This window comes from Heliangelus exortis, chromosome 11 (assembly GCF_036169615.1).
Source record: "Heliangelus exortis chromosome 11, bHelExo1.hap1, whole genome shotgun sequence".
Classification (NCBI taxonomy): Eukaryota; Metazoa; Chordata; class Aves; order Apodiformes; family Trochilidae; genus Heliangelus; species Heliangelus exortis.
The window spans coordinates 4,294,903-4,313,631 of record NC_092432.1 but is presented as its reverse complement, the minus strand read 5'-3'; the positions used below and the strand labels follow the sequence as shown (position 1 = coordinate 4,313,631).

The 18,729-nt window shown below is 43.6% G+C and overlaps 2 long non-coding RNA genes across 4 annotated transcripts in view; one reads left to right on the top strand and one right to left on the bottom strand.

Moving 5' to 3' along the window:
• Positions 1 to 5,116, top strand: part of LOC139800799 (uncharacterized) — a 54,781-nt gene extending 49,665 nt beyond the window's left edge. The window contains exon 4 of the long non-coding RNA XR_011727939.1: positions 4,915 to 5,116. This is a non-coding gene — a long non-coding RNA (uncharacterized lncRNA). The remainder of the gene's footprint in view (positions 1 to 4,914) is intronic.
• Positions 1 to 18,566, bottom strand: part of LOC139800798 (uncharacterized) — a 46,659-nt gene extending 28,093 nt beyond the window's left edge. For all 3 annotated transcript variants that reach the window (XR_011727937.1, XR_011727936.1, XR_011727938.1), the window contains exon 1: positions 18,138 to 18,566. This is a non-coding gene — a long non-coding RNA (uncharacterized lncRNA). The remainder of the gene's footprint in view (positions 1 to 18,137) is intronic.
• Positions 18,567 to 18,729: the final 163 nt, after the last annotated feature.

Here is an 18,729-nt window from a genome sequence, read left to right as displayed (position 1 = left end):
AAGCACTGAGGTTGTCTCTCTGTAACTCAGAAGCACTCTTGTTATCTGTATTTCTCTTGTACTGTGAATGTCCAGGCTCAGACACTCAGGAACAGTCACCAGGCACTTCTGGACAACACAAGTGACAACCACAGCTATCACTTCTAGCATGAGCTGATCAATTCCCTTTTTACTGTTGCATCAGAATTTAAGATGACCCAAGCAGTTTGTAACTCAGCAAACACTACACAAGTATCCCCCCCAGGTCAGTAGAAGAGATGGAGGTGCAGGGTGAGGGGTGCAAGGCTCCCAGGCAGCTGCCTCACCTGCCAGCTCCATGCAGTAGGTGTATAGGTACAACTTTGGGACCAGCAATATGGGGTACAACTGGGCAGAAGACAGGGACAGGGAAGTGGGGTTGCCCTCCATGATACCATACCCTGTCACAGCAGAGGAAGCAACACAGTGGATCAGAAGATTAATGAAGAGCATGGTTGAAAAGAGCAGTAACATGGAGGCAGACCAAAGACGATTTCTGATGTCCAACAGTATGGGCAAAGAGCAGGTACCATACCAGAGTATCTTGTGTAACACATTCCCAGGGGCCTCCTGAACTGAGGGATACAAGTGTAACACCCACCCATTTCCAGCTGGAGTCTCCTCCTTAAACTCCCTTTCTCCCCACAGTGAAACCACCAAGGTTATAATGTAGCTTGGGAAGCAAAGCAGACCTGCTTCCAGCCTATCCTGCAGAGAATAAACCTTTGCCATGGCATGAGAAAATCCAGAGTAAAACCTTAAGCTCAAAATTCCCTTAGAAGGATATGTAGCTCTTCATAAAGTCCTGAGGAATTCATAAAGGTCACATTAGTTCTGACAACAAATGGACCCCCTCAAACTTCAAAGTCAACTTTAGCTTCCCAAAGTCCAAAAAGATAAAACTAGGTATTTCTCAGCATCCAGTACAGTTTATGCAGCTTTCCAGGTTCCTTTCTGCTGTTGTATTAGCTTTGTTGTTTATCACCAAGGTAAGAAAAGGAACCTGAGAGAAATTCAGCAGATCACAAAGGAGCAAATGGAAAAGAGGAATCCAGGAAGGCAGACAGGAAAGATCTTCCCATTTAGGAGGAAACCCTGGTGATTTGTCCAGCCACATGGAGTCAGTGCAGAAAGCAGATTAATACTGTACACAGGGATTTCTGAGCCAGCAAGCTCAGAGCTGCACTCTGCTTCTTACTGCAATCAAAAAAATTAGAGGCAGCAAAAGGTTACATCATCCAGGTCTTAATCCACAGATACACGTACTAAAAAATGTGGCACACGGTTAAATGCTTTGCTAGGTCAGAGACCTAATTTGCTCCCTGTCAGTAGGACTGTTCTCTATCATGGATGTTGTTTGGGCTAATTACACTCTGCTCCTGGCCACTGCAAGAGCAAAACCCAAGGCGTGAATCCTCTGGCACGCAAGTGCTGCCAGCACTTTGCAGATAACAACAAATAATAATAACAATCTTTATGTTTGAGGTCTGTGCCCAGGGTGGCTTCAGGGGTGATCAGATGTGGCAGGGAGATTTCCAAGTCAATCAGGACAGCCCCACCCCAGTGACACAGATGCCTCAGATACAAATCTGGATGCAGAGTTATTTTTGTGCATCCCTTTTACCTCCCTTCTGCCTCCAACTTGTAGGTGTGCACCCTGGTTCTTGCACTTCAGATGCTGAATTGTGTCTTTGCTGGGTCTGACTCTAGGCTATTACATGAATAATTTGCATGCACCTACACAGTGGGTGATGGTCATTAAGGTGCTTGCCAGCTGCTGGGTTCACCCACTCACTGCACTTGGCTTGCAAACTGGTGAGGAAAGGCCCAACTTGCACCACTCCGTGTGTGCAGTGCCCCACTCCCCAGGAGCACACAGAAGCACCCCTGCACCACAGACAGTACTCACAGTGCCGTAATGCTCACTGCACAGACAAATTTGACAAACCACTGGGCATATATTTTGTGCATGCAGTTCCACAATTGCTTTCCTGACAACGTGCTCCTTCAGCACAATCAGCTTCACTGAGATCCAAGTAATTTTTGAACCTGATTGAAACATCTCCTATTCCATCACATAATAAAGAATCTTAATTTGCCTGAATTAATGCAATCATGCATTAAAGACCAATAGCATCTGGCTATTAAAAATTATAAAGTTTGTTTCTGTGCCTTCCCTTTAAGCTGTTTGCATCCTGACTCGTCACTGCCTGGCAGGCAGGGGCCAGCAGGCATGGGTGGCTGTGGACACTAGATGGCACTTTGCAGCAAGAAAGGTTAAGAGCTTATGCAACTAAATGAAAACCTCATTTATTGCCCTCATTCGCAGGGCAAGACTTTTTGCTCACTGTGTCCTCACCACCTCATTGCTCCTAATTCAGTGTTTAGTCCGTAGACAAAAACTCGATCAGGTCACAGACAAGTTCTCACCTTCACCCAGGGATAAATCTCTGGCAATGTGATTTTTCATGATGAGCTCTAAATTATATTAATATCAAACTACTCTGTGTTTCTCATCAAGTTGGAGCATATGCAAGGAGCATCTGTATGGTAATTGCTAGGCCAGATACTCCAAAAGCTGTAAATATTCCTCCTGATTAACCAACAACAACAGAACCAGCAGTGACCTCCCTGCCATTTACCAAACAGGAGCATCAGAAAGCAAAGGTGATGTTCTGTGTTTATGGGTTCCTCCTGCCTCTCCGAGCAGGCTGTGTCTGGTCCTTTTGGGATCATTTTTGAAGGGCCAGATGCTGCCCTCGGTTCGTGCCTGGAATCTGCTGGTCTAAGGGGAGCAGAGTGATGCTGCCAGCCAGGCTGCAATGGAGCAGCCGAGCAGAATGGACTCCTCAAAACAGTGACAGGAGACGTGCAGGTGCTTCAGACTCTCCTCTGGGTTGGCTGAGGACAAGGAGCTGCCCTTTTCCCTGCTGACACCTGGAGCTGGTACAAGGGCCAGCATTCATGGGAACGTGGCTCCTTTTATTTATCCCCGAGGCTACACTGGAATAGTAACCCATAGCCAGCCTCAGCCTGCCTCGCAGAGCAGGTACGTGAGCATAGTCTGGAGCATCCTCCTTCTCTCCTGCAAGCTGAGGTTTCACCCCACCCTCTCCCAAGTCAGGCCTTCAGGCAGCTCCCTATTTGCATGCAAGGGTGAATGGCCAGCAATGATGTGGCAAACATAATGTACAGGAGGCTTCAGGTTGCCCTCAACATACAGGTTACCCGTGGGGAGCTGCCAAGTGCCCACCCTCCTGGCACTTAGCGCCCTGTGCAGAGAGCTCAGTCCCCAGAACATCTTCCTGGGGACACCTGTGCAGGCTGGAGTGCCATACCAGTGGCCAGGCAGTGCTTACAAGGCAGCAAAGGCAGAGCTGGTGAGTGCCAGCTCTGTACCCACCCAAGCAGAAAGTCTGTGTCCTGCTGTGCAACAGGCAAACAGCCCCACTGTGGGCTGCCTTGAGCTGGTGTCCTTCTTCACATCTTCCTCCATACATCACCCAGAGAAGAGCCACGGTAAATCTCTGACTAGTGCTGTTTCAGCTGGTATGGAAACCTTTTTTGTTCTTTCTATAGATGTTATTCCTTCATCCTCAGTTCACTGCCAACTGTTGCTGCTCCCCTGGAGCAGCAGTGCTCCTGCCCAGCCTGATCTTTCCCCAAGGTCTGTCTTAGCTACTTTCAAAATAGACAATGTACTTCCCACCTTTTGTAGCTTTATCTTTCTATTTTTTTAAAAAAAGGGGAAAATTCTACATTTTTGAAGTCACTATCTGCATTATTTTTTGTCCTCTCATCCCTTCCCGTCTCTGCACCAAGGGCAGGGTGTCATTGCTTGGAAGTTTTTTTGATCTGGTCCTCCATCAGATCACTCTACCAGGCTCTCCTTTTTTTCCAGCCACCAGTCAGGAAAGCAACTTGCTTTCCCCCAGAGTCTCAGCTCTGCAGTTTCTGAATTATCCAAGCTGTGAGAAGAGGTGCTCACACACTGACCAGGTTCCTCTTATTCCATAAGAGCTGCATGGTTCTCAAAAATAATTCCAGATTCCAGTGCTACCACAAATGCTGCCCTCCCCTAATATAGGCTTTTGACTTCATGTTACTCTCACTGGCTTTAGTCTGCTTTGACATTGTTTCCCAGCTCCTCAAACAAATTTCAAGCAAACTCAAGAGGACTCTTGTCTAAGGACTGAATAGGTACTTTGACATTTTCCCTCGGCCCCACAGCCATGGCTAAACAGCACCAGTAACACCCAGCACGCAGCTGCTGGCTCCACTGTTGACATTGGCTTCATCAGTGATGGCAGAGACAATGAAACAGAGATGATAACAGAATGGTGCTGGCCTGGAGCTTGGCTGGGGCCACACCTCAGCAGCACCAGCCCAGCCCATTGGCCCAGGAAGCAGAGGGAAATGTCCCACTCTTGGTCGTCCCTGGGGAGCAAGACACAGCCACTGGAGGTTGTCTGGTCAAAGGGCTCCTCACTGCTGTTGCTGACACTGACCACTCACCACCTCTTCAACACCCACCCAGCACCTGATCCAGCACTGCCTGTGCTCAAAAAAAGCCTCCAAACCAAGCAAGCAACCAACAGATGACAGCATTTCCTTCCATTCTCTCTCATTACAGACTACAGCCCTATTAACCTAATAAAGATGCTTCAATCTCCTCTCAGTTCAGGAGAACTCTCCCCATTGTTTTCACAGAAATCTCTCTGGGTGTATTGCCAAGAGGGTGCATTTGCTGTCGCGTTTCAACTTGCTTGAAATAACAAAAAATTATCCTTACAATTAAGATCAGGCTGTACAATTTAGATACGTGCCTTAAAAGAGTTATTATTCTCTGCCAGAGATGTATTGTTCTTCCTCATTTAATTTTATTTACTTTTTTAGTGGATGCAACAGTTATGCTGTCATTTATTGGAGAAGAAGGAAGCAGCAGCTGCAGAACTGTGTATATAAAATAAAGACAATGCGGATGAAGCCATCAGAAGCTCAGATTTCAAGGAGGAGAGGGGGAGGGTTGCTTTTAATAAGATCTCATGTCAGTAAAGTTGCGAGATGGAACGGCAGGGTCTTACCCTATGAAAAATAAGAGCAGGAACAAATTCTTTTATTTAATGGAACAGCAGTGTTAGCTGCATGTGTACAGACAGAGGACTTAATTTAAAAAGTAAAAAGCAATTTGGTCATTCATGTTCAGACTTCGGGCACTCCGCAGAGCATGCTGAACGCACAGATTTCTTTTTAACCCTTTGGCTGCAGCACGGAAGATGCAAAGCCAGAGTGTATTTATCCTATTGAACAGGGCCTCTTTTCTCCCTTGCATGCTGTGCGAGCAGCCGTCTGACCCCAGGAAAGGCAGGTGGGAGGCGGGCATCCCGCTCCCAGCTCTGCCGCTGCTTTGTTGAATCGTTTCACTCCCCATCAGTACAAACACAGATGCTGATGCTATCAATAGCTTCTACTTGTTTGTTTATTCATCTGTATTTAGCGGGTGACTAGGAACCCCCCCAAGCATGACAGCTCCCAGACCAAAGGGCTGTACCAGAGCCAGCTGTAGTTGTATTCTCCGGTGTGACACCACGTACCGTGACACCCACCTGCCCGGTCCCCTGGGTGCTGAGGCGGTGGCGGGGAGCAGGAGCCTGGCAGGGTGCCTCCAGTGCTCTGGGGACCCTGAAATGTCTGCCCTAAAATCAGCAGAGGCAAGTGCAGACTGGGGCTCAGTGGCCCATCCCCCACAACCCAGCCTCAGGGGGACAGTGGCTCTGAGGTGTCACGTGCACCCCCAAACCAAGGGGCACGGGAAGCAGGAACAGCCAAGCCTGAAACCAGGTTGTTATTATTCTCTGCAGGTGTTTTATAAGAAAGCTGAAACCATTTTGTAATAGAGCTGGATTCACCCACAGGTGCTAATAATAACCCACAGGCTCCTGTGGTATATCACTGTCTCCTCCAGCAGCACACCTCACCCCAGAGAGCTGCACGAGCTCTGTGCCACTGCAACAACCAACCCTGGCTCGTGTTTTCCCAAACATGTGCACGCTCACACTCACGGTTCTATTGCAGGCATTATTTCAGTAATAGCATAATTGTGCAAAATATGTAACTATTCTCTATAATTGTATAATCAGCATGTAATTATATAGAGTAGAAAATATAAACATGTATTAAACAGGTGAATGCATTTATTATTCAAATATAAATCTCAGTGGTAACTGAAATCGTGCCAGTCTGTACATGTGCATGTAATTAAAAGAGTTAAATATGTTGTATTTGTATAAATACCTGATACAGCTCAGGCTACCTTTGGACACATATCAAGGCATCAAAAGACAGCAAAATTGCATCTGCACTAGAGGCCTGCTCCCAGTTTCAAGGATCTCGCACTCTACGCTGCTGAAAAATGAATAGCAGTAACAAAAGGAAACAGTCTGAGCTTCTGCTGTGCAGCTCCAGAGGTGTGTGAACCCTCCTAGTGCAAGGACACTGGTGACCACAACATCTGACTCCAGAGATTATGAAATCACCATCTAGACCTCTTAGACCCAACAACCTGACCTGATAAAAAGCAGTATAGAAACTCTGAAGGAAAAGGTGGTTAAATCTTTGACCTCCTTTCACTCCTCCTTCTCCTGACGTAAGCTCTAGTCAGCCACTGGAGGCAAAATTAGGCCTCCAGGGTTTTATGTCTCATCTAGAAGAGCCATATTCCAGAAAAACAAACTCATTAGCCCAAACATCTTCCAAGAGAAGTATTTTATCATATGGAATGGCTCAGGGATTCAGCCTTCAATGAGGACTGTGCTTCACAGATGGGATCTTGGGAACTGCACTAAATCACAGATGGTATATTTTTTCCTATAACTCACAAAACGGGTTATTTCCACTGCTTGCTAGGGTTTTTTTCCCTTCTCTGATTTTTATATTTCGCACATGGCAATTGCAAACATGGATATAATTTTTTAAGGGCCCCTCAAAAACATTTTCTTTTAACGATGCATGCAATCTTTTCCTGTTTGGTAAATCCAACATCAAAATGTCATTCTTTTCAGAAATTAAAACATACTTAATTTTAATAGGCTTGCATTTATGTTTTACACTCTGCTTATTTATCTTCTGTGTCATTTCTGGTTTTGTGGATAAGCTTGGCATTCCCTTGTTATCTCTTGAAATACTGCAGCAGCCAGAAGCTACTTCCTAGACTGAGACACGGTGGGTTCTGCTGCTGCCCACTCGTGGGCCACAGACAACTGATGGATCACACACTCACAATCCTTACAGTCTGTGTTATCCTAATTCTGAGCCAGGGTCAGCTGAAATCAGCAACATAGCCCAAATTCACCCCCTCTGCCTGGTCCCTGCCTGGGGTGATGTATTTAGGCACCCTATAAAACCCCTGTGCAGTAAGGGAAGAGGATGGAAGGAGGGAACGAGGAGAAGCAGAGAAAGGAGCATCCCCTGGCACATCCTGTTCTTTGGAGAAGCCTCTCCTGTGTAGGGAGCCTAAGGCAGGCAGGTACTTCACCAAAGCTGGGGAAGGGAAAGGAATTTGGACATCCTCCAAACAACTTAGTCTTAAAACAACAGATGGAAACAGAGAGATATGGGGGTCCACAAACTGTCAATGAGACTGTGATGTGAGTTTGTATAATACACGCTCAGCTCTGCTCATCAGTGCAGCTCCTCCTTCTAGCTGCTGACAGAGAAAAAAAAAAAAAAAAAAAAAAAGAAAAAATAAAAGCCAAAATTACATCTAATACCTTCCTGAAATTGCTTCATTGCTTTTCCATGTAAACTGCTGCTATAGTTGGCACAGAGTTTTTATTTGTTTGCTGGTAGAAGAGGACAGCCTATACAATATGAATAAGAGAAAAGGCAGCTATGAGCAAACCATTCCATTCAGCCACGATCCAAAAAGATTTAGAGCTCCACATGTTGGTATCAGTATGGTAACAACTGGGCTCCTATCAGCATTGTGCCAGAATCCAACCTCTGGGGATCCTCTCCTATATCCATTTAACTTTTCTACCTGATTTGCTATCACAGGATGCTCAAATGCCTTTGTCATTTTGTTACGTGTTTACTGATCTTATCAAATATTACACTTCACTGGAGGGTAATCCAGACAGCATTTCAGGCCTTCTTCAATACAGAGCTGCTCAAACACCCACGTGCCAGCCCAGAGCTGAAGAGCAAATCAAACCAACACTCCATGCCAGGCAATGGTAATCTTTCCACTGGGCTTTGGATCAACCTTTTGAAGAATATTTCTAATTAACATTAAATCTGGATTTAATAATCCTTTGGCACTGATAAGAGGTCGGTATTGAGATGACACTGACTCACACTCAAGCTGAGAAGGTGTTTGTCACCTACCAACAGCTGGGCCTTCAGTGCCTTATGTCAGGCTTCCTGGCCCATAGGATACCCTCATGGCAATTCCCCAGGGTCAGAGACCCACCCAAGAGCAGCTCCAAATCTCATCATCAGTGCTTGTGCCTCAGATGTGATCACACTTATTAGCACGTTCTGACTGCACAAAATTCACAACCTCACCACCATTTGTCTCCCACATGCCCACTACATTTTGTAGGGCAAAATGCCTGTCTAGCACAAGGTCTCAGAGGGAGAGCAGCCACATCTGCCACCTCCCGTCATGCAGCACTCACCCATATGCAGCCTGACAAAAAAAAAACCAAACAACTGACATGATCTCCTCACACTGGGTGAGAGCAAAGACCCAGCATCACATCTTTGATGGGTCCAGTGCCACTGGCCAGGTAAACTCACAGCCTGCACATTAGAGGGTCTCCTGCTGTCAGTCAGAAATTAGGGAGTTCTTGGATTAGTGACTGCTTCTAGACCACTGTGTTTCAGGGTGAGGGAGGTGTCTTTCCTCCACTCATTTTGCTCCTTGTTTAACATCTGTTGTTGCCCTCCACTTGGCTTGCTCCACTATTTATGCACTGTGGGAAAAACTTCCTTCTGAGATGGGTTTTTTTTGACTCTTCTTGTATCCTGCTGACATCTCCCCTTCCTAAGCCTCCCTCATGTATAAGTGGTGCCTTTTTGGCTACTGTGGTGAGAAAAGCCAGGAGAGGGGCCAGGAATCTGTATTTTTCATAGATCCGGGATGCTTAATAGTAAGGGAAAAGGGGTGTGCAAAGGGTAGCAGCTCTAAAACCTCCCCATGAGTAAACTCCACAGCTGGAATGGATACTGCTCTTGGATTTTAACATTCATACACCCTCTCCCATAGGGCCCAACTATTCAGCCTTTACGAGGCTGAAGTGGATATGAGCCTAAATGTTTTCAAGGCAGTGAGTTTGTTCTCATGCCACACATGATTTAGTGAATAACTGATACAAGGCAAAAAGATGGCAGCGCTCTGTGATCCAACAGCTGTGCAAACAGGCTACAGAATTTAAAATTCAGGAAGCTGTATCTCCAGGAAAGCATTTAAAAAAAAAATCCCTAGTGCCACATCTGGTGACATCAAATTGTCATTATGACATGGTATTTAAGATGATTTAATGGGTTTATTGCTGAGTAAGAACCTTGGAGTTTGCTTAAACTACTGTGCATTAAAAGGATGTAACTCTTTAAATGATCTTCTGACAAAGTACTGCCTAAAGAGTCCATTATCTTTCAGGAACACACACATATGTACATCAGCATGTGTGTATATGGAAATAAATAGATCAATAGACAGATGAATAGAGCTGCACATCTACATACACACGTATTTAACAGATACACTACAGCAGACTCACACATGTTGTAAGAGCTATCTTTGGAAAAAGTAATTCACTCCTTTTTCTCCCTCTCTCTTCTACACCTCATACATCCGTACAGCTGCCAAGGTTTCTGTCCACCCTAATTACTTCACTCTTAGGGCACTGAATCAATGGGTGGTTTTGAAACAAAGGATTCAGCTACTAAAAACAGCCTGGAAAAGTGCCTGGGAAAGGTTACTGATTATAGATGACTTCTAAGAAAAGGTGTCCAGAAAAAGAAAAGGTGTCTTTTCTTCTTGCTGAATATTTTTAATGTGACTTAGTGTTTCTCTCACCTTTAGTTCCTGGAACAGTTCTCATTTCCTCTGAATGTTCTGACTTCTTATCTCAGGCTCTTTCAGCTTGTTGATTTTAAATTCAATCTGCCTGATTCAAATTCAAGGCACGCAGCCCCCAAAGTCTTTCACCATCCTCTGCTTCCACAGAATGGGGCTGTTAATGGTATGGAGTTTTGTCAGTGAGGAATGGTGCAAACTTCCTTTTACACTTATTCCTTTCATACCCGACTGACATGACAGGTTGCAAGCCAGTCAGTTTTGCTTTGGGTGTCTAACTCAGGGGGTTCTCTCTCCACTGGCTGCATACAGAAGGGAGGTTTCCCTGATGGGCACCCTGGATAGATGCCTCAAGGGAACAACAAGGTTCACCACCTGTGACATCCTATTACAGAGCAGATTTGTCCAACTGGACAAATCCCTGAACAATGCCATTGAGTCACCTGGAGCTTTTCCATCATCTGTGGCCCCACCAGTGCCTTTGCCTTCTAGCATGTGAATAAACTGTCAAAGCATAGTCTGCCTCTCCTTCTCAGCCTCATGAGAAAGCAAAAGAGGAAGTTTTTCTCTGCTCCAGGCTGAATTAGCTGTTTGGATCCCAGGACTGACTTAGACAGGGAACAATGGAGCTGCAGATGACCCAGGTGAGCCATCAGGCCTCTGCAGTGACATGCCTGCACTGTAGGGAGGGATCTGAACTCCTGCCCTTTGAGGTGGGTATCCCCTTCCATGCAGCTCAGCAACGTCAGCTCTTTCTGAGACTTGCCAATCAGTTCACATATCTGATTTCAATCACTAACTTCAGTTTCTATGAACCTACAACTAGTTATATCTGGTTCTTACTTATTTCTGCTCTTGCAAAGCAGGCAGGAAGCAGTAGGCTGTCTCTTCTGAAAGCAAGTCAGCTGCATTCAGCTTCACTTTAAAACTGAAAGGGGTCGGTTTTATGATCTTTTTTTTTTTTTTTTCCAGTAAGGATTTGATAGTGAGTAATTGGAAAAGGGAAAAAAAATCACCTCAGGTTGTATATTGCCACTTCCTCTTGCATTGCAGTTAATACAAACCTTTGATTAGCCTGCTGAAAAGACCACACATCCAATAATTTGAAGCAAAAGGTTAATGGTGTTATTACAACTATTATCCCTTTTAAAATCATTATCCTCTTGTTTTTTATGTCTATATTACCTTCACCTTTCCATGAACCCACTTTACCAGCTGTTTCCCTCTGTCATAAAGTTTGCTGAACATCATCCTAGGAATAGGATAAATGCCATGTTTTATCAATCAAGCCTAAGGGAATTCTCAGCTTCTTATAACCCAAACTGTAAAGAGAGATTATTACAAAGTTTCTATTTTGATTTTCAATTTGGCCATGAGTGGAATATACACTTATTGTCAAGGTGCAAAATCTTGCAATTATGGCACCATTTTTGCTGGGAAGTTTTACAGATTAGCCAAGTATGAAAACTCAAGACTTAGAAGGGATTAATCAATTACAATTAATTTAAAATTCATTATGGAAAGAGAAATAGTTCCAAGCAAAAATGCACATAATGAGCAAAACAAAGAAAGAAAATGTGCTACAAGTGAGGTTATAACTGGCCTCATTTCTAAAGCATCTTGCCAACCTAGGAACCTAAATCCTACCAACTTTCAGGAAGCCTTCTGCTCCATTCCTTATATTGGAAATTGTGGAGTAACTTCCTAAAAATTCAGAGTAAGATTGACTTCTAAATCTCTGACAGTGTCCAAGACATGTCTGAAAATGCTCCTTTCTCTCCCGAGACACGAAGAGGATCCAGATTGTCTAACTTTAGCCACTTCAAGTTAGTTGGTCTATCAGGATTTGAGCTAAATCTTCAGTCTTTGTCAGTGAGCCTTCTGGTGAAGGTGTTTTACAGTTGGCAGCTTCTGTAATCCATTTCTACATTTGTCAGATCCTGTGGACAACAGCAGTCAGTGTCTTCATCAGTTACATACTGAGCCCAAGATCTGACATCAGGCCCAGAAGAACTTGTCTACACAGAAGACATTTCCAGTGAAATTAATTAAGGAAAAAAGAATAAAATATGGAGGAAATTAGAGGTCTTTAAAAATCCTATTTTCTAAGTGCTCAGCATTTCATTATGCCAAATAAAAGTATTGCACTCTTCCTGGAATTTGAAAATAATCTGTTAATGATAATGCCTCTACATGGAAATGCATTCTTTGCAGAATGGCAACAGTGCAGCATTTACTGAGCTCTTGATAAAATAAATGAAGTGCTCTGTGATTGCTTCCTTTGAACACAGAAAAATACAGGTAGTGCATACTAATGTTTTCCAACAATAGTGTCTATCAGGGAAAAGCTGTGATCTGTACAGATATTTAAGCAGAACAAAATGCAGGCTCTGCCTATGCCATTTGTGTAATCACAGATGCACAGGAGAAATAAATGTCTGTATAACTTAGAGCATTGGTGGCAGCAGAAGCGAGACATTTTCCTTTTCTTTCTTTAAATTCTGAACATTTTGCTACCAACTTCTGAGCAGTAATTCATGAAGGAAAAAAGAAAAAAACAGAAAATTTGCCACATGAAAGATATAATAAGAAGCAAATTCCCACTACAGAAGTCCTATGATTGACGTGGTCTTGTCATTATCATTGAAAATAATCTTCTGGTGTGTTATAATGACAAGAGGATGTGTAATGTTATTCTGATACAAGAAAAGACTGTGTACATTCATTGATCCAAAGAATTCTAATTCACCCCACAGAGGAAGATAAGAATCTCAACAGCAGGCAGTTAAAAGTCCATCTAGCCCCATATCCTGGCTCTGACAATAGGTAATACTTCATATTTCAGAAGAAGGTGTCAAAATGGAAGCCTCATTGTGAGTGCTTCTAAAAATGAACAGTATTAATAAGTCAGTGTGTTCTTATCTCCCCTGCTTTTCAAGGCTAGCTGACCATTATTGCCTTCCACAACACCAGTTACCCCAGCAAGTGAGCTTTATGTGTCTTTTTTTTTTTTATACATATACATTTATACATGCATATATATGCACATCTGTAACACAGAGATGCTACACACACAGGCAGTAATTGAAATGCTACAAAGGCCCAACCTTCTCTTACATTTAAGAATAATTTGTGCATTTTATTTTAAAGGGAAATGCAGGCTCATCCAGCTATTGGCAGCCCAGCCTTTTCATTTCTGTTTTAATCACAGCTTGAACTGGTTACTAAGAAATGCAGTTAACCAAGTAAATATTTTTAAACACCACCTGGGAAAGATGAAACAACAACTCCCAGGGTTGGGAAAATGGGTATCATGACACAAGGCATAAAAGATTCAACTTCTTCAGCTTGTCAAAAGAAAGGTTTGTGATAATTCCTGATAGATATCTAGAAAATTCAGTGACGTGAATGATTCGACCTCATGCAAAGTAGCAAAACAGTAACCTACTATTTAGAAACAGTTTCTACCTTGAATTAAGACACTATTTCCTTGAAGCAAGATGAATAAAAACCAGAGGTGACTAGAAAATATAATGGTGTTGCCATACTACAGGGGAAGATTGAGTATCTTTCTGGGATGTGTGTTCTGAGTCAGTGTCTGTTCGAGTCTTTTGTTGTAAGCACATGAAGAGGGAAGAAGAAATAAATCAAAATTCCTGGTTTCTCCAGAGCCTAGGAAATTATCTGAGCGAGATTAAGATTCAGTTCCATAATGGAAGCAGCTCATACAAGGTGCAGCTCTATCCTAAGACAATAATTATAATCAGATTTCATGCCTTGCCACATCAGCTGGTTACCAGTAAATGCCAGAGGATTTTTCCTCCTGGGTTTGTTACTCAGATTCCATGGCTGGGGCTGCTCAATCTTCCTCCAAAGCACTGGAGGCAGGAACTCAATGTCCTCTTGGACACCAAGAACATCCTTGGCTGACCTGATGATGTGCCTTGGACACTCATACTCTGTATTCTAAATCAATGCTGAAGAAGCAGTAACCCATCAGCTGAGCTCAACTGCAGTCCCAGGCTGCTTCCTGTTCTGCCCCATCACTTGAGTTATTCTCAGGCTGCTGATTCTTCTTTCCCCCTGTTGTAGCTCTTACTCTACATCTGCTTTTTGCATGAAGCATCCCATTATCTCCATTACTGCTGAAGTAAAGTCCCTTCCTGAAGTAAAGTTCCTTCCTAAGCCTGGGCAAAAACAGCAGCCACCAGAAAGAGCATTGTGAAATTAAGAAGAACAAACACTTCAGGTTGAGCATTTCCATCTCTGTCAACTGCTGTCTGAGCCATAAACAGTGTGAGGGTGACTTCTTCTACCAGCAAACAGATTTGGGATGTGCCATCTGTATTTTCTCAAAGATGATCCCACGTCACTGGTGTGAACTGGTAAGGCTGAAGAGTCACCATAAGGCCCATGTTCCCATTTGCAGGAATGCTCTAACAAAAGGTGAATTCAGATCCAGGCATGCACTTCCCTTCAGTGTGAGGTTTTCTGGTATGAGACTCAGGTTCATCCCAAGTTCAAAGTTTTTCAGTATAAATTATAAAAAAAAAAGGCACTTTAGAAAGCCCTCAAAACCCTCAAATTACAGCCCACGGTAGGAACCAGCTAAAGCAGCACATAACTAAGAACCCAAATGAGTCTAATTCTGAAATTTTTCTGGCTATTCATTCCCTTGAGCTGGAACATCAAACCATGATCCACACATGAATAATGCAGCTGATGCTTCACTGTTGATTCAACAACAGAAATCTGTATCCTCCCTCTGTGTCAGATACTTACAGAAATATTTCTGACTACTTTGCTTTGGAGTCAGAGTCCCTGAGATACAGAGGGTACCTGTTACAAGGGTACAAAGCTCTTCCTCAAAGGAGCATTTCCAGAAGGCCACTCTCATCGTGCAGGCACCACTAACCCTGGCAAATCTTTCTGACCTCGGGGGACATCAGGATGAAGGGATGTTCTAATCACATCCATTTTTCTCTCCTCATGCTCCTTACAAAGCCTGTAGCACAGCCAAAGCCACCCTCAAGCAATCTGCTGCCCAAGTGAGTGCTGGATTTAGATCACTTTTATCTAAGGGAACTGGCTGCAACACATCCTGCAATCTGATTCACCACATAAATATTTACACAAACAATAGGTCACTCAAGTGTTTTATTTACCAGGGCATGAAACAACACGCTGGTCCATCATGTGCTGGGATGCAGCTCCAGTGCACTGGTCTAGGAACTGGGATGGGGACCCTTGTCCTGCAGGCAGGCTTGTTGCTGCCACCTCACAAGATTGCTCATCTGGAGGTGAGGGAGAAGATCCTGCCACTGCACTGCCACTGACAGTGGAAAAGATCTCTTCCAGTTTGCACCACAACCCTTCCCTCTACCCCATCCCTTAGACCCAGGGATAAGACACACCTCTCCCACTCCTCGGATGGCAGGATAGGGTAGGAGGCAGCTGCATGAACCAAGCACTCAAGTTATGAGCCTCGACAGCTTGGTTTTCAGCCACCAAGCTAACACAACCTACTTTGCCCCTGTTCTGCCCCAGATTTCCCACACTGGCAGTCCTAATGCCATTTGTAATTTTCCATTTCCAGATATAACCTTGCATTAACATTGGTCCTTTGGCTTTCAAGACACTTGTGCTTTGACAGACTGTGGACAAGCACCTGCCAAGGTAAAACCTGCTATTCCTGGGACAGTATCTCAGAATTTGAGTTCCTCAATCTACCCTGTATGGCACAATTCTTAAAAATATTCTCTCTGGTGTTTTACACCTTGGCAGTGGTGACGTATCAGACTAGTTGGGCACTGCTGGGAACAGCAGCAGCAGTTGGAAAAACATCTCCATCTCCTTGCAGTCTCTCATCTGTACATGTCACTTAATTGTCCATGAAAAATTTGGCTGACCTTTCAATTAGTGGTAATAAAATAAAAGCAATAAAAGACTGTACGTGACAGCATCACCAGTGCCTGTTTGTCACCTTCAAACACTGATTGGGAGTGCCAGGGAGAGCTCACACCCTGCTCCAGGGCTGCACTGGATATGGATAAAGGAATTTACTGGTAAAGGGTCAGGAACTAGGGAAAGAAAGCAATCATCTCTTATCCCTCTCTGTTCTGACTCCATAAAAAAACCCAGAAAGAGAATTTCTGAGTGTCTGGCCAAAAGACCCAATATTCAGAAGGCTTTTGTGAAATCTCAGAGCCCATAATATCTGCTTTCAGGAGTAAACATTGCTCCCACCCAACTGCTTCCTAATATCTGTCAGACCTGCGAGACAGCTCAATCTATTTACAGATGAAAGATGAGGTGTACTGGACATTCCTCCCCACCATGCAGGAAGGGCAGTATGGGGTTTACACACTGTTCACTGCTCTTGTGAGGCCTTCATTTAAGCAGAGCCTTTCTGATGGCTCTTCCACTGAACTCAGCTCCAGCCCAGCCACATTTTTTTTCCTGTTGTGCTTGGTACCCGGCAAGAAAGACACTTGAACAGATGTTGTAGTACAGCAATCTCAGATAAGACATCCCCACTTTGTAAATTAGCTGTTAGCAGCTCTCATAAACACTTCTCAAAGTCCTCCTCCAGTAGCAGAAATAGCTGTTCACTCTCTAAACTCTCAGGCTATTGATTAGGTTCACAGAGGCTTAGTTGGCAAGCTGGTGCTGGTGCCTGACTCATGGTTAAGAGGTCTGTTCCAGCTCCCTTCAAACAGGAAGAGGACAGCAAATACTGATCAAGTTTTTCACTTCCTTCCCAGTCACAGCTTTGACCCCTAAAAAGCAGAGGCCTTGGAAGTAGCTGCTAAGACCACTTCTTCCCATGTTCCTCCCACAAAAATGCTTAGTCCTGAATAAATCAGCAAAGTAAGTGAAATGAAACTACAAGCAAGCATGTTAATATAGTTCTTGCTCTTTCCCACGTACACCCACACACAAATATCCAGTCACACACATACACCCACACTGTTTTCATTCTGCTCCTTTCTCTGGCTTATCAGAGACTGGAATAGCAAGGTAGGGGTTTCCACCATTCATGCTACAACTTCATTGTGCTGGCCAGTTAACATGCCTCACACACAAGAAAATATTCTTAAAATGTGTGGATGAGAAAACAAATCACTCCGTGATAATTTCAACAAGTTCTGGTCTTTGAATCCTGATGAAAAAAAATTAAAGGGCAAATAAACATCTGGAGCAAGTATCATCTGACTGTGACAGAACATTCCCATTAACTGTGTCCTCTATGGGCTAATTGTTTGAGTTATTCAAGCCTCTTAACTCTCACTAATTTTGTATAATGTTTTGTTTCATAAGCAATTGTCCATGTTTATTCATTTCCCTATCTAGCTCATTTACACTTGCAAAGAATAAACAGGAGGCAACATTTGAATGGTCACATAATATCCATAAGAGAATTAATTCCTTTCATACAGCATCTAATTCATACAGAGAAAAAAGGGAGGTGTGGGATTTGGGGGCACAGAGTGGGTTCCTCTATATGTACAGTATTTCAAAATCAGCTGCAAGACATGGAATTCACATATTGTGCCTAAGCAAATTTAGCAAATAATCCAATATTCAGTATGCACCTCCAAGCATGTTTATCAGCTGGCTAAAAAACTAGCCTGGTATTTACAAATGTAAAAACTGGATATAAGGAAAGATTTATGCAAAATTAGACATCCAAGCTGTATTTGTTTAAAATAATGAAAAAATAATAAAGATGGCACGACTTTATACGTTACATCTTCCAACTATAATACAAGATTTACAGTCCCTAAAAAAACTACTTCAAAAAGCACAAAGGGATATGAAGATCCAAAAATTCTTCAAATGCTCAAACCACCACTGCACTATTTTCTTTAGTTATATAACTCTTCATCATGAATTGAGGCACCCATGGCCAATGATCCAAACAAAGTCTATGAATCCACCCCACCTGTATCCACAACACTTTTTCCCACATTACTATTGACTAAAACAGAGGTGTGCATTAACTTGTAGCCAGCAAAAGGTGTTTCAAAAGACCTACCCTGCTCTTGGCAAAGAGAAGTTCTCTGTCGCAGCAATAACTCCTCTTCTTCACAGGACAGGATCACAAAGCTATGCTGGGGGTTCTGAGGAAGGCTGATGTTGCTCTGTCAGTTATTGAAATGCCAAGACTCTTGAGTCTGGAAGACATTTTTTGCTAATTTCAGTAATTAACTGAGTCAGCTGGGAGACACCAGGCTGGTATTTCTCCCCCCAGAGGGATGGAGGATGATGCAGCTGTGAGAAGCCTCAAGCAGGCAGGTGACTGGGGATGGGAAATGACTCCTTTGTTACCAATGGAAATGCTCATGGCAGACCACTCACTGTATGCACCTTCAGGAGGATGCACTGCTGTCAGCTCAGAAAATTGTACAATATGACCCTTCCCAGAACAAGATTTTAGCATCTTTGAAGCATGTGCAAAGCATTTTGTTTTGTAACACCTATTTTGGTGGCTGGGCTGTATCCACCTTCCCTTGGGCTGCACTCAACTATCAAGAGAGTTGATATCTGCCATTCTTCCCATAGACACCAGGGCTTTTCCTAAGTTTATACTTCTCAAAATTACAAACAGCACCAATTTTTGTATTTAT